This window comes from Megascapheus bottae, unplaced genomic scaffold, assembly GCF_031878675.1.
Source record: "Megascapheus bottae isolate mThoBot1 unplaced genomic scaffold, mThoBot2.hap1 HAP1_SCAFFOLD_45, whole genome shotgun sequence".
NCBI classification, from domain to species: domain Eukaryota; kingdom Metazoa; phylum Chordata; class Mammalia; order Rodentia; family Geomyidae; genus Megascapheus; species Megascapheus bottae.
The window spans coordinates 3,278,209-3,293,881 of NW_028327483.1; the positions used below are offsets into that span (position 1 = coordinate 3,278,209).

A 15,673-nucleotide genomic window follows, 5' to 3' on the forward strand; every position below is an offset into this window, starting at 1 on the left:
GATGATAGGTCAGTTCAAACAGCAAAGGTGTCAGTGGTTGCCCCAGCCATCAATCAGCCATGCTGAATTCCATTGGCCACCTGTATATGGCCAGCCCAACCACATGGCTGGGGGCCTATAAAAGTAGCCTGTAAGATCAGGTGGGGTCGCTCTTTCGCTCACATCTTAGAGGCGGCCCTGACTGGTCAGCATGATTCTCGATGCTAGGCGCAGAATAAAACTCTGTTTAACTTAACTTCCAAATTCCGCTTTTGTGTCAGACTCGTTCCTTTGATCACGGACCCTAACATGACACAGGGGAAGGAGAAGCAGCTCCTGCAGGAGGTGGCTGTGAAACTGAAGGCCCTGGGCTTCCTGCCCAGGTTGGGCTGGTTGTGGTGTTCCTTAGGGACTGGAGCTGTCCTTAATGAAGCTGCTTGTCCCAGCTGCCTGACGGGTGAGTGCCTCACATGCCTTGGGGCTGGAATTCCTCCCCCCTTAGCTCCCTGCTTTTGGTTCAAACCTTCAGCTACTTCCCACTCCTCCTGTTCCTCCTCCTCTGTGGCAGTTCTGAGTCAGTGTTCCCCCCCCCCCGCTTTTCGTTGCCTGGTGGGATTAGTTGTGGTCCTCCCCTGCACCACGACAGGGATTTGTCCCCTCTGCAAGTGTCTGGATTAGAACCCAGGGCCCTTAGCACTGTGGCTCAAGGAGTAGAGCACTAGCCTTGATGATGAAATGCAGAGGAACAATGCCCAGACGTGGAGTTCAAGTCCCACAACTGACCAAAAAAATAAAGTTGCTTCTGCAGGTGTATCCCACAAATAATGAGACCAGACAAAGTGCTGATATTTATGGTTCATGTTAGTAAATCAATCTGAAAACACAATGGAACCACAGAAATGCGTAAGTTTATGCTCCAAAAGATCCTCAGATTTGGGCATTTGAAAGGCTTTTTTATTTCCTGCCAGTCCTAGGCCTTGAACTCAGGGTATTAGCACTGTGCCAGGGCTATCTCAAAACTAGAGCTCTACCACAGCCAGTTTCTTTCCATGTATATGTTCCCAAGGCCTACCCCTAATCAAACTCCGGAGCCCCTATCAGGCTTTATTTATTCATTCATTTTTTTTTACTATGTGAATCATGAGAACTTCACCTGGGCCCTGTCCATCAAATCTTCAGCTGCAGGCTACCACCCCAGCCTTGAGACAAAACCCTACTTCCTGTTTTCTAGAGGATAAATGGAGATAAGTGTCTCAGGTTCTTTTATGGATAAGTGGAGATAAGAATCTCAGGTTCTTACTTGCCTGGAGTACCTTTGAACCTTGATCCTAAATTTTCAGGCAACTGAGTAGCCTGGATGACTGGTGTGAGCCACGTGGCCAGGACTTAACATGGCTGTGTGTGTGTGTGTGTGTGTGTGTGTGTGTGTGTGTGTGTGTGTATGTATTTGTCTGTTATGGTGCACTGGAACTCTGGCTGAATGCTATCATTGAAATCTTCAACTCAAGGCTATCGCCCTACTCCTGGCCCTGGATTTTGTCCCTGAGCTCTTCAGTTCTTGGCTACCACCCTACCCCTGAAGCCACTGCATCACTTCTGGTCTTCTAGTTGTTAATTGGACATAAGAATCTCTTGGTCTTCAGTGCCCAGGATGGCTTTGGAGCATGATGCTCAGATCCCAGCTCTTGGTAGCTAGGATTACTGGCAGGAGCCACCCCACCTGGCCTTAAGGGTCTGTTTGATTTGCAAATTGAGTTATGGTAATTTAGGATGCAAAGCTGTGGGTTTTGGCTTAGATAAAAGGCATCAGGGCATTTGAGTTTTATTTGTTTGGCTACAATTTTGGGACAAGTGTTAGAAATTTAAATGTGAAAATCTATTAATTTCAGAAGCTTTGTTCTGTCTAAAACCACTTGGGTAGTTAGGTATCAAAGAAAGGGACAGGGAAAACCTAGGAGAAGTCCATGCATGTTGGAAAACAATAAATAAGCTAGCATGAAGATGCTTCTAAACCTAGTGATATGGGAAGAGTGGACCATCTTCATTCTGTCTCTTTTCCTTGCAGACTGACACTGGAAATCTAATGTGGATGATGTGACTGGTATTTCTAAAAGTTGGTCCTTGGGAAACTTTAAAAGAGGGATAAAGATTTATCTGAGTAATATAATTTGGCTTCAGTATTATTTTGTAATTGGGTGTAAGTTTTAAAAAAGAGGCCCATGATAAGACTGGATTTCTTAATGCAGTTCTGGTACTTAAATTTTTTTTGGCTCGTCCTGGGGTTTCAACTCACCCTGGGAACTGTCCCTGGGCTCTGCAGCTCAAGGCAACCACCCTACCCTATGGCCAAGCTCCACTTCCCATTTTCTAGAGGCTAATTCGAGAAAAGATTCTTAAGTCCTTTTGTACCTGGGCTGGCTTTGGACTTTGATCTCAGCCTTTTGAGTAGCTAGGATTACAGGTTAGAGCCGCCTGCCCACCTGCCTGGCTGGTGCTTGTATTTCTTGCATTAACAAAAAATAATCATTTAAAGCTGGATACTTAGATTCTTGCCTATAATCCTAGCTACTTCAGAAGTGGAGTTTGGCTCAAGGGTAGGGTGTTACTCTTGCTGAAGAGTTTAGGAACAACACCCAGGCCCAGGGGTAGGACAGGAGCCTTGAGCTGAAGGGATGAGGGGAAGTGCCTGGCTGCTTAGCCAAGTTCAAGCCACAGGACCCACAAAATAAAATAGATGACAAGCTTGGCATAGATCTTTGTCACTGGATTGAGATAAGAAATGGCCTAAAACTGCTACAAACCCGAAGGTTTCTTCACAGAACTAGGAAACTAAGAGTGCTTTTCCTCTACAATAAGGTAGCAATTATGTAATCTTGCTGATTACTGTTTTGTGATTTAGATAGAAAAATTGGAACTTAGGCATTCAGCATTAAAAGAGATGTACTATTATTAAAATAATTAAATGATATGCATTAGGATAGTTTTGTTGTTCTAGTACTTGTGATCAAACCCAGAATCTCTGGTGAAAAAGTGCTGCACCTTGGTCTTCCTGTTATCCAGGTTAGCCTTCATGTTCTGGGCTTAAATGAATGATCCTCCTTGTTCAGCCTTCCAAGGTGTCGGACCTGTAGTTGTACCACTGTGTTGTGGGAGATTAAGCTTAAATGGAAGATATTCATTTTCTATAAGCTTTCTAGGAAGCTTTTACTGGAAATTTCAGAATTCTCTGTCAAAGCTGCATTATCAATGAAGGAACTCTGTGGTCCCAAATGATGGCTGACTATTCTGACTGTGAGGCAAATGCCAGAAGGCAGGCACACACCTGCCTTCTAGAAGTGGCCAGCTGGTTTTCTCACATAGCAATGGTTTGGGAGATGAAAGATTTATTCCCAGAGTAGTGGATAAGGTCTGGTAAGACAAGTCTGAGGTCTGTAGCCTAGAGGAACTTTTAGGATCAGAGAAGAGGTAGGAATTACAAGCAAATTAGGGCCAGCAAAACTGGCAAACAGAAACAGTCTGGTTTGGAGCAAGCAATCAAGCTTCACATCTACAAAAACCTCCTCTAAAGTTAATTCCTCTATAGACACTCACATTCACACTTTCTCATTAACCCCTCCCCCCCAACCACTACCTGTTTTGAAGAACAATGGAGGTGATGTAATATGCTACAAACAAAGAAACCAAACAAAGCCAAAAACCTGTGAGTGATTTTTCATTCTTTTCTATTTTTGCCAGTTCTGGGGCTTGAACTCAGGGCCTGAGCATTGTCCTTCAACTTTCTCAAGGCTAGAGCACTACCACTTGGGCCATGGCACCACTTCTGCCTTTTTCTATGGATGTGGTACTGAGGAAACCAACCTAGGTCTTCACTCATGGTAGGCCAGCACTCTAGCACTAGCCCAAACTGCCTGCCCTAAAATACCCTTTTTTAAATACAAATTATACTTCTCTCTAACTTTTTTCTTTCTTCCTTTGTTTCTTTGTTTTGTAGGTCATGAGCCCTGTCCCTGAGCTCTTATTCTCAAGGTGACTGCTCTCCCTTCCGTTTGAACCACAGCCCCATTTCCTGTTTTCTAGGTATTAATTGGAGATGTTCTGGAACTCTTCAGCTCAAAGCTACACTGTAACCTTGAGCCAAAACCCATTTCCCATTTTCTAGAGGTTAAGTGGAGATAAAGAGTCTCAGGTCCTATTGTGCCTGGGATGGCTTTGAACCTTGATCCTCAGAGCTCAGCCTTCTGAGAAGCTAGGATTAAAAGCATGAGCCATTGTGCCGATTTGGACATAGGTTTTAATATCATGGAAATTCTTGAGCATTTATGAATTAAATTGCAGTATAACGTTTTATTGGCGCTCGGAGATTCCCTTCTTGAATACTTTTTAAACATGACATTTGAAATATGATGTAAATATCAGTGTTAATAAAATATTTTAATGAAAAGTAAAAAAAATAGTAGAGGACATGCCTAGCATACAGGAAGCCCTGGATTCGATACATGAAGGCCAGAAGAGTGGAGCTATGGCTCAAACAGTATAGTGGTAGCCTTCACCAAAGCAAACTCAAGAGTGCACAGGCTCTGAGTTTGAGCCAGAGGCTACCAAAATTAAAAAAAAAAACAAAACTAAGAGCCCAAGTAAAAACATCTGTGAGAATTACATATCAAAATCACCTTCCCAATGCTTCTAAAATAATAAAAGACAAAAAGTGGTAGAAGGCAAGGTTTAAACAACAAATCCCAGGGAGAGTGTCCAGGCCCTGATTGAAGCCCCAGGTCTGGTACCAAGCAAGAAAATAAAACTGATGGAATCAGACTTTTTGTTTGTTGCCATTTCGGGGGCTTGAGCTAGGCTTACAGGCTATCCCTGAAATTCTCTTAAGTCAGAAGGAATGGGTCATGTACCACATTTTGTTTGTTTTTTTGGTGGTGATGCTATTGTTGGTTTTCTGCTAGTCCTGGGAATTTAACTCAGGGCTTGAGAACTGGCTTAGAGGTTTCCCAAGGCTTGTGCTCTACCACTTGATCCAAAGCAACACTTTGTTTTCTCTGTGTATGTGACACCAGGGAATCAAATGCAATGCTTTGTGCATGCTAGACAAGCACTCTACCACTAGGCTACACTTCTGGCCCTCACGTCCCACCTTGCAATGAGTTTTCACACTTTTCCCTGTGTTCCAAAGCCACCACTGGGAAAATTGACAAAGCTGGTCATATGACCAGGGTCCCTTTCCATTCTGACATATATTCCTGATTCTAAACAAGAAAAAATATTGAAACAGACCCCAGGCATGTCATCTGCCACAAAATCAATTCCTATAGCACAAATACCATTGCTAGAAAATAGTACCACAGATTTTCTTATATCTCTATATAAAATCATATCTACTTATATTAGAGGTTGAAGTTAGCACTCTCGACAGTAAAGAAAACCAGCCAAAATGAATTATTGCAAGCATGAAAGTCTAGTCCAAGTGTTCTGTGTAAAAAGCTAATATGTGCAGCATGCTTCTTTGCAGGCCTTTCTCCAAACAGATCTCTAGATCAGCTATTGTGTCATCTTGGAAATCTACAGTCCATGTCATACCTCTGTCATAGAAAATCTTCATGAACACCTCCAAGGAAAGGAGCAACTTACAGCATAAAACTGTAGTGAGGACTTATCTCTACTTCTTCAAATTCTTTCATTTCATATTTGCACAAAGCAGTCTGGCTCACTGGAGGCAAAGTGCTTCACTCATCAACCCCTTTACTTTGGTTGATGGAAAGGGGAAGTTATCCCAAATAACAGCTATGCCTCTTAGCATCAAGGGTCCTATCTTACCACAGTCTACATCCTCCATTGCCTGCATTCCTTTGTCTCTCAGTATTCACCAGTAAATGCAGCAGATTCACTCCCCCAAATGCAGCTCACTGGCCCCCCAGTAAGGACCTATGTGCTGGGACATCAGATTATACGTGGAAAAGAACAGTATTGGGGTCAGGAGTTTGGCCAAGGAGTAGAGTGCTTGCCTACCATGCATGAAGACTCAGATTTGATTCTTTGATACCACATACATAGAAAAAGCTGGAAGTGTTGCTGTGGCTCAAGTGGTACAGGTCTAGCCTTAAAGCCAATGACAATATTCAGGCCCTGAGTTCAAGGCCTAGGACTGTGAAAAATAAAAGATATAACAACTCTGAATGGTATTCAAGAATTCAAACAGTGACATTTTAATAAAATTGTAACAATTTATGACATAAAGATTGGACAATAATCAATAGTAAAATAAAGAGTAAATACCAATAGTAAAATAAATATTACCAATAGTAAAATAAAAATTTTCCAGGAGTAGGGGGTGAGGGAGAAGGCAGGCTTTAAATTTGCCTACAGGCAGAAAGGCTAATTTTGGGTCCACACTTCCTGACACTCGGTTTACTAAATTTATGAATGAAGAAATTTTCCATTAATTGTACAGGGGTTGGTTGATCCTGCTAACCAAGAACTTTGCCAATTTGAACTACTTATGGCAGATCTAGGCAGTATTAAGTCAATGGAAGAAATACTGCTTGATCTATTTCAGCGTTATCTCTAAGTCGTTCTGCCTCATTTTGGGTTAAGAACAAGTTGGGTGTCCATATAATTCAAAACTGAGTTTGGCCTTGCTACAAATGAAAAACGTGCACACAATGCACCAGCTTCATACAGTAGTGATGGCTCCAGATCTCCATCTGTCACCATTGGGAATATCACTGTTGGTTTCTAGGTCATGAGTTCTGCATTCTGTTAGCCCTAATCTATGAATTTGGACTGAACAATGATAGAAAGTAGGTGTATTTAATCAGTGGCTATGCCTGTTTTGTTTCTAAAAAGAACCCACATTACCTAGAAGAGAATATCCATAAAAGGCCGTTGTGCCAAACTGGTAGTAATAAGGACCTGTGGGGGAACCGTGCTGTTTGCCATCTGTCCTTCACATGTCCACACTCAGTGATTCAAGCAGTCAGGAGCCAGAATGCTCCTGGCCCCGCACACCCGGAGCAAGTGGGGCATGTCTGAGGACACCATTGGCTGACGGTCATCCCTATTTGATGACGTGGCTATGACCTCACAATCTGTATTTAGTGAGCATGTTTTGTAAAGCAAAATTAGATCTGCACTGAGAGGCTGATCTCTGGAGTCTGTATTACTCATGGGCTCCTATGCCATCTTATCCCCGCGTGGATGGCCATGAAGGATTCGAACATCTGGCGCCCAGATGTGAGGCACTACTAGCGAGTAAGTGGACCTCTTCAAGCAATTATGTGGAAAGGAATCTTGGAGAGCAGGCACCTTTAATTTTATGAAACTGTTCTGTCTTTCTGCCTGTGGGTGATTCCAGGCAGGATATGGGATGAGTCCACGTGAGACTCCCCCATCAGAGACGCCATTCTGAGTTGTTCAGCAACCTTGGCTCTGGCACTGGTCGCTGAGACCGGGCCCCCCCTGGAAGGATGCTCTCTCTACCTGTGGGTAATTTCAGGCAGGATGCAGGATGAGTCCACGTGGAACCTCCCCATCAGGGCCGCCATTCAGGGTTGCACCCCCACCCCAGCATACACTGACCTTGGCTCCAGCACTGGACACCGAGAATAGGGTTCCCCTGGAAGAATGCTCCACTGCCTCTGTAGATAAAGATACAAGCCAGCAAATTTATCCATCTCTGTTTGATCTCAAGCTCAAAATGAGAGCAAGCCTCTGCAACTTCCTGGGGGGTCTTGCCTCTCAGACTCCTCAGGAATCCTCTGGGGTGGGGAGCCCTTCCCTCAGTAATACTCTCCCATGAATTGTTACTAATCTAGTGGTGAAATGGATGATGTGATTAGTATTTCTTAAACTTGTCCCCTAAAATATATTAAATTGGGAAAAAGTGTTTTAAAAAGAGTAAAAAGGAAAATTAGGGCTAACAAAATGTTTGTTTAATTGCTATTTCAATTCGCCCTTGTAAGTTTGTAACAGTTTCCAGTGGGCCCACAGAAAAGAAAAGCAGGTCCTTATTCAGATGTAAATGTTGCCCTTACCAAATTCCAGGTAAGATTATGCTTAGAGAATCTTCTGTAAACATGCCTTACTAATGCCTGTGTTACTGGACAGGAAGTTTTAAGTATAATAGTGGGTAGTTTACAATCCTAGTTTTGCTCTAAGCCCTAACTGAGCAGCCACAAGTTCAGGAAAGAAGCTTGTAAACCTGAGGCTATGTGCCTATCAGTCTGTAAGTTAGGCTAAGCTTTTAGGGTCCGTGGTCAAGTATAGAGACAACACCCCTGAGTCAGCTTGAAAAAGTTATAGAAGGTAGATCTTTGCCCAGATTCCACTCCTGGGACTTTAGCTAGCCTACTCTTGGCCATTGGCCCCCTTAAAAACAAAAATGGGGGGATACAGGTACCTAAGGCATTAGGCCTCAAGATAAGCTTGCTGATACTTTATTTATATTAAAGTTTTAAAATTTTGATTCTAAAGGATTTTCCCCAACTTATAAGCATTGGGGCACCATGCTACCTCGCCTAACCTCTCTGCCCCTTGTCAGATGGAAGGGCCTGATCACTAGCACCTGGCAGGAGCCAGCCCCTCTGTTAACAATGGGGCAAGGGTTTGCTTGTGTTTTCCCAGACAGAGCAGAGAAGGCTATCTGGATTCCCAGCTGGGATGTATGTCCCTACACAGCCCAGGGAAATGGAACTGATGCAACAAGCACTGCAGAAGATGAGCCTGATGGAAATGATCCCTAAAGCCCACCTTGAGGACAGCCCTGGATCAGAAGCTTGTCAGATTACCTGGGGAGACATGGGATTTTAAAACCCTGGTTAACTGTTAACTGTCAAGTTTCAGGAATAGGCAGTCTACAAGTTCCTACCACCACAAAATGACCTCTCAGCAACACCGCCACCAGCTACAGCCAGCTGACCTAAGTCCTGCCTCCACTTTTGTGACCTTGCCAGTACGACCCCAGGATACTGACCTATCCAGAAAAACCACCCTGGACTGCTCTGCCACATATGGTTGCCACGGACTCTTCTCAAACCTACCTCATCCTATGTCTAGCCCAGCATGGGAACCAGAAGAAACAGGAACTGTGGAGGTCTGGAGTAATAAACTTGACTCACAAGCAGGGGACCGTGATATGATTATGAACTATTATTTTTCCTCAAAGCATGCTGGGAGGACATGGGGGATGTGATTCTCATTTACCCCAATACCGTTTCTGAAGCCCACCTAGTCCTCTTTGGCCCACCCAGATCATTTCCACAACAATCACCCACCTGGGAGGACCTTCCCTAGGGACCCTGTTTCCATCCATATTCACAAGCTCTCAGGCACCTACACAAGGACTCCCCTACCTTGTTCATGGTCTGATAGGCCGGTTTTTCCAGCTGGTCAATGAGACTGTGTAAATGGAGTAGCAGGTCCGAGGAGGACATGTTGAACATCACTTAGAACATAAGTTCATTCAGGGTGTGTCTGCTTTTGTGATGATAGAAATCATCAGAAGAAAAGCCCATCCATATCGTGAAGATGGAACAAAGGGTGCTGTGATCAGATTGGTGACAGGAGAGTGAGCAGCCACCCTTCCTATCATCAGGACCCTCTCACCATAGACCCTTTCAAGGTTCAAAGCCAGCCTGGGCACAAAAGCACCAGAGTCTCATTTCCAAATAACTACTAGAAAGTGGGAAGTGTGGCTTGGTTCAAGGGTAAGGCAGTAGCCTGGAGCTGAAGAGCTTAGGGACAGCACCTATGCCAAATTCAAGCCTCTTGATCTTGGCCTCAATCTACTTCAAGTATATGGAATTTATCTGCCTAGACTAACCTGCAGTATTCAGAATGATTTTCAGTAGTTCACATTTGCATTTCCCTAAGGATTAAAACCTTTAATAATTATTTTAGCCAGTTCCCAGAATGTTATCTAGGTTTGATATTCTATATTATGAACTATGTATTTCTTCAGGGTAGTGAGAGGAAGACAAATCTCAACACAGGTGTTTTAATCACCATTCAGGAAATGTTACTTATGCCCTTATTTTATTTATTTCTGACAGGTTGGAGCTTGAACTCATGGCTCAGGAAATGTTCTTGGGCTTTCTCAAGGCTAGTGCTTTACCATTTGAGCCCCAGGATCATTTCCTTTTCTATGTATGTGGTACCAAGGAATCAAACGTAAGGCTTTGTGAATGTTAGGCAGGCACTTTACCACTAGGCCATGCTCCCAGTCACAGATTATTATTTATATATTTTATGCCTTACTAGTGTTTATGTCCTGAGTACTCTTGAACCACAACTTTAGCCTTATTTGTTCTAGCTACCTACCTATCAATCTATTGATCTATCTGTCTATCCACCTATCTGATATCGATCAATCTGTCTGTCTCCTGAGTGGCTATGATTAGAGGCATGACCACTGGCACCCAGTTATTAGCTATCATTTTAAGGAAATTTAATCCAGTCATTGGGGATGGGGGTGGGATTTACTAAAGCAACTCCTTTACCTGCACATATTTGCAAAAGAAAATATTTACTTCAAGGATGGACAGACACTGGTTTTGAAAAAAGCAACATCTGGGACCAGAAGTTTGTTCTAGTGGCAGAGTACTTCCCAAGCATGCATGCATGAAGACCCAGGTTTGATTTCTTGGTTGCACATACAGGGTAAAAAGCTGAAAGTGGAAATGTGGCTCAAGTGATAGAATTCTAGCCTTGAGGAAAGCACAAGGACAGTGCTCAGGTCCTGAGTTTAAGCCACAGGATTGGCAAATTAAAATAAATAACATGTGATTATTAATAATACTTTATGTAAAGGCATGCTAAATTAAAGTGACAAATTTCACTATCTCTATACCCAAAATATAATACCAGTCTTATCTACAAGTACCATCAATGCAATGGGTGTCTTGAACAAAAGGAAAGTCAGCTGGGTGACAGTGTCTCATGATCATAATCCTAGCTATTCAGGAGGCTGAGATCTGAGGATCATGGTTCAAAGCTAGCCCAGGCACTAAAATCCGTGAGGCTCTTATATCCAATTAACGACAAGAAAACAGAAGTGGCACTGTGAGCACAAGCTTTGAGCTCAAGAGCTTAGGGAAAGGACCCAAGCCCAGTTCAATTTCCATCACCCACACACAAAAAAACCCAGAAACCTTGCAAAAAATCCCGTAAACCTATTCTTTCTTTTTTAACACAGGAAAGTTTGGATTTGAATATTGATATTCTCATACAAAGTCATCTCATAAAATTAAGTGTATTTTTGCTGTGTTCAACACCAGAAGAGAAAGAAAAGTGCCTGTTTCTTTCCTGATTTCATTCATGTAATTGAAAATGAAAGGGAGCCCTTGGATCCACTCCTACCACCCCAGGGAAATGAAAACATTTTGTTTTCATTTTGTTTCTTCTAATTTTTGTGTTCATGATTGCATAAATGTGAAAATGCACAATCTAATTTGATGACTGAAAGTTGACCAGACAGAAAAGGAATATTTTCCACTCAATATGGGCTATTATCTAAGGGCTGTGTTATAAAATGTACTTCAGAAGTAGCCAGTACTTTAATGATTTGCTCATGAAATCGAAATCCTTGATTCATGACTTTTTTCATATCTTCACACCACAAATTCTCAGAACTTTAAATAAGACAAGCTGAATATGTGGCTGGTGAAAAGTTCCAGCATCAGTCAAACACACATACACACACACACACACACATACACACACACACACACACACAAACCTATGCAAATCACTACCTTAGCCATTACATCATATTTGTCAATGTTATCACCTAAACCAAAGTCAAATAATTGTGGAGAAAAAGCTATACCTCATTTTATATTTTAAAAACATGATTTAAAGTTTATCCTAGTGGTAGAGTGTTTGGCTAGCATTTACAAAGACCTGGGTTCGATTCTTTGGTACCACAAACATTAATAGAAAGCTGGCAGTGGTGCTGATACTCAACTGGTAGAGCTGTAGAATTGAGAAAGACCAAAGAGAGTGCTCAGTCCTGAGCTCAAGCCTAGGACTGGCAAAAAACACTATGACTCAGCAATTCCACTATTTGGCATTGACCCAATTGTCCAGAAACAAGGACATACTAAATCCACTAGCACAACAATGTTCATTGTAGCATTATTTACCATAGCAAAGACATGGAACCAACCCAGATGTCCCTCAGTTGATAAGTGGGTTTTGGGAATTCTGTTATAGTAACACAAAAGGAGTGAGAATCCAAGGGCAGAAAGAAGATTCACTCCCCTTTGCAGGTAGTCTGGTTAACCATACATCTTAACTACTGAGGACAAAGAGAGAGAAAGATAGGGACTTCAGGACAGCCTAGGAAAAGTGTGACCAACACAGTGAAAGCAAAGGACTAGGAAATGGATCAAGCAGTAGAGCACTTATCTAATAAATCTAAGGCTCTTTAGTCAATGGCTGCAACTGTAAAAAGAAGTGAGAGTAATATCCAATTATAATCCCTAATTCATGAATGTTATTTCCAAAACACTTTATTATCATAAAATGGTAACATACAAGACCAACTATCAATGTATAAGTAAAAATGACATGTTTAATGAAAACACTTGTATTTTATAATATGAAAGTTACACTTCCTCAGCCTAATGAAAAGAATTAGTCTTTTTTTCTGATTTTTTTTTAGTGGGTCAGTGGATTGAATTCGGCCTTGGTGCTATCCCTGAACCTCAGATCTCAGCCAACTGAGTAGCTAAGATTATATGCATGAGCCTCTGGGCCAGGCTCATTTCTTTCTCTTTCATAATATAATTGTTATTTAGGATAGGAAAATGAATTTTTTTCTGTTTTATTTATTTCAAGAATTTATTAATGTTGACTTTCATCTTATTTCAAAGACATGTTAACAAAAGTATTGAAGAAGGGAATCTCCATAAATAATTACTGGTACTTAGTTCTTCAAAAACATAATTAAAATAGATACATTTTAATGTATATAATAAAACATGTCTATAGAATCATAATTTTTTGTTGTTTAACTGGAGATAAGAATCTCACACTACCCTGACTTAGCTGGCTTTAAACGAAAACTCAGCTCCAAGTAGCTAGGATAACAGGCAAAATCCACCAGCGCATGTCTTTTTTTTTCCAAAGGAGATATAATCCTGTCATGGGCTTTTTCTGCCTTGGCAGGCCTTCAACCACAATCCTCAAATCTCATCCTTCTGAGTAGCTAGGATTTAAGGTGTGAGCCACAAGCTAAGCCTGGCACTTCCTAAGTGCCTAATGAAACTGAATAAATTACCTGAAGACCAGTCCATTGCTATTTTCTCCTCAGTCTGCCCACTGCCTCCTAAGGCCTCCATAGAAGGCTGATTGTGTTGTTTATTTCCACACAGAGATTTACTCAGATACCAGTACAAGTTATTGCCCACCAGGGGTTTCATGGTCTTAGGTCAGAAAGTCAGTTCAAAGGGGGACCCTGCCCTGTCCCCATCCAGGGCAGAAGATCTGCAGGGTACCCTAGGAATTTCCAAGCCCAGAGGAACCAGGGACTAGCCCCTGAGCAAGTGGAGAAGTGGATCCCTGGCTCTCAGCCTGCCTCTTCCTCTTCATTTTCATGATACTGTCTGCGGTAGGTGTTAACTGAAGAGGTCAGGATCATCTTCAAAGCGAGACTCTTCTCCTTAGGTCTGTGGCTCATCTACGAGCTCTGGCTGAGGCTGCCTGTTCTTGTTGTTCTGTTTCTCAGCCACTTCAGAGAATGCTTCAGGCCAGAGCAGTTCCTTCTGCAGAGAGTGCACATGGTCCTTGCAGAGCACAAAGGAGATCTCAGCCTTCACTTTCTGTCCCTCTTCAATGGGGTCAACAATGAGAAAGTCTCCTCTCTTAATCCAGATGTTCTTTCCATACATGGAGGGTATGCTCACCAGGAAGAGCTGCCCCTGTGCTGTCTCCACCTCAAGTAGATTGTTTCCTGGGGTCCTGAGTACCCTCACAATCTGCAGCTTGTAACAGGGTACATGTGTTCCCCCAGCACCTCCTTCACCACATGCTTCCTCTTGGTGACCTTGGACATGCTGAGTCCTGTCCAGAGTAATGAGTGAAGCAGAGACTGTCAAATTCTCTTCACAATGTCTTCAGATGGCACTCTCAGAAATCAGGAGTGCTTTGAAGATGAGCAGCCTTTTATTGAGGAGTGACTTCGGCCCTCAGGTCCCACAGGCACCTTCTGGTTGGCTGCTGCTGGGAAAGACTCCTGCAGGATGTGCTTCCAGGCTGAGCCAATGCAGACACAAGATGGCGCTTGCCAAAGATTGGGATGGTAGCATTGGCTTGAAGCCAAGTGTCCCCTGTTTCCAGTTTCTGCGAACACAGTAGCAAGCCCTCGTCGAACTGAATTTCCGGAGCTCTTCGGAATCCTCCTGGTCATAATTCCTTCCCTTTGTCAGTCCCTCTAATCCTTCCTGATGTTAGGTCCATCAAAGGGAAATCCTAGCAGCACAGGAGCCTTCGATGCTTCCACAGAATGCTGGCTGCTGGTAGGCTAGCACAGGAGGCACCGCTGCTGAGGAGACTGCGGGAGCTCCAAGAGCTACAGCTCTCTGAACTGCAGGATGCTTAAACTACCCAATTTATAATACTTTGTAGGGTGGATCTTAAGGAGAGTAAGAAGCAGAAGTCGAGGAACATGTTATGCCTGGAGGAATCAACATGCACCGCCAGGGCCTGGTGGCTGGAGGAGCTCTTCCTGGAGCTAGAGCATCAGGGTGAGGGAGCATTAGGGTGAGTGCCAGCTGTGTAGCAGCCCTTGGCTGGAGTCCAAAGGAGGCACCAGAGGGTGGGTGGGACAAGGCCCTATTGCTGAAGCTAGCCTGAGTATGTGCCTTTAGATCTAACTCCAAAGTACTGCAGGCAGGGCTGCACCCTATACATTAAAATAAAGAAACTTATTTCTCATCAACCTGGAACATCATTCATGATACTTTGATATATAATGGCTAACTGAGGCAAATCTTTTTATTTGTAACAGTTATAAAAGAATGAAGACTCTGGGGTTTAGGACCCGAATACTGACTGCACAATTACAAGAGCAGAATGAGAAACTGGCTGAAAAGACTGCTTGGAACTGATCTGAGGTGGTAGATACACAGGATGGAGAAATTGACAGGCAACCCGAACAGCTAGATGATATGGAAATGTCATGTTTCTTTTCACATGATGCTTTGCTTTGCACATGAATTCACTTATCGGTGTTGTGTGTCTCAGATAAGTATTCTGTTTGACATGATTCAAATGAAGTTTCTTTCTTTTCAAAATAATTCTGGGTGCTTGAAATTCGATGGAAAACAGAGCCTTGTTTATGTCAGCTCAATCTCCACCATTCAGCTCTGTGTTGATTTGCAATAAAGTATGGAAGTTGCACTGAAAATGACCCTTCTTTTTGCCTGGTGCCACAGTTCATGCATCTAATCTGATTGGTCATGAGGGGGAACATTGTGGTTCACGGATAACCAGGGCCCAAAGTTATCAAGACCATATCTCAGTGGGTTGTGGTATGATCCATCTTCACTCTTGAGGTTTGTGGGAGAGAACTTAGTTGTGGGAACTAAACCATTTCTCTAATGAGGAATATCTGAACGGGGTACAGACAGCCCTCACCAGGAGTAAGAAATGCCTATATTTCTCCTTTCTCATTTAAGCTGCCTGGGATTGT

The 15,673-nt window shown here is 42.9% G+C and overlaps 1 pseudogene; it reads right to left on the reverse strand.

The window, feature by feature from the left end:
• Positions 1-13,549: 13,549 nt before the first annotated feature.
• Positions 13,550-14,035, reverse strand: LOC150039763 (putative RNA-binding protein EIF1AD pseudogene; annotated as a pseudogene).
• Between the last annotated feature and the right edge of the window lie 1,638 nt (positions 14,036-15,673).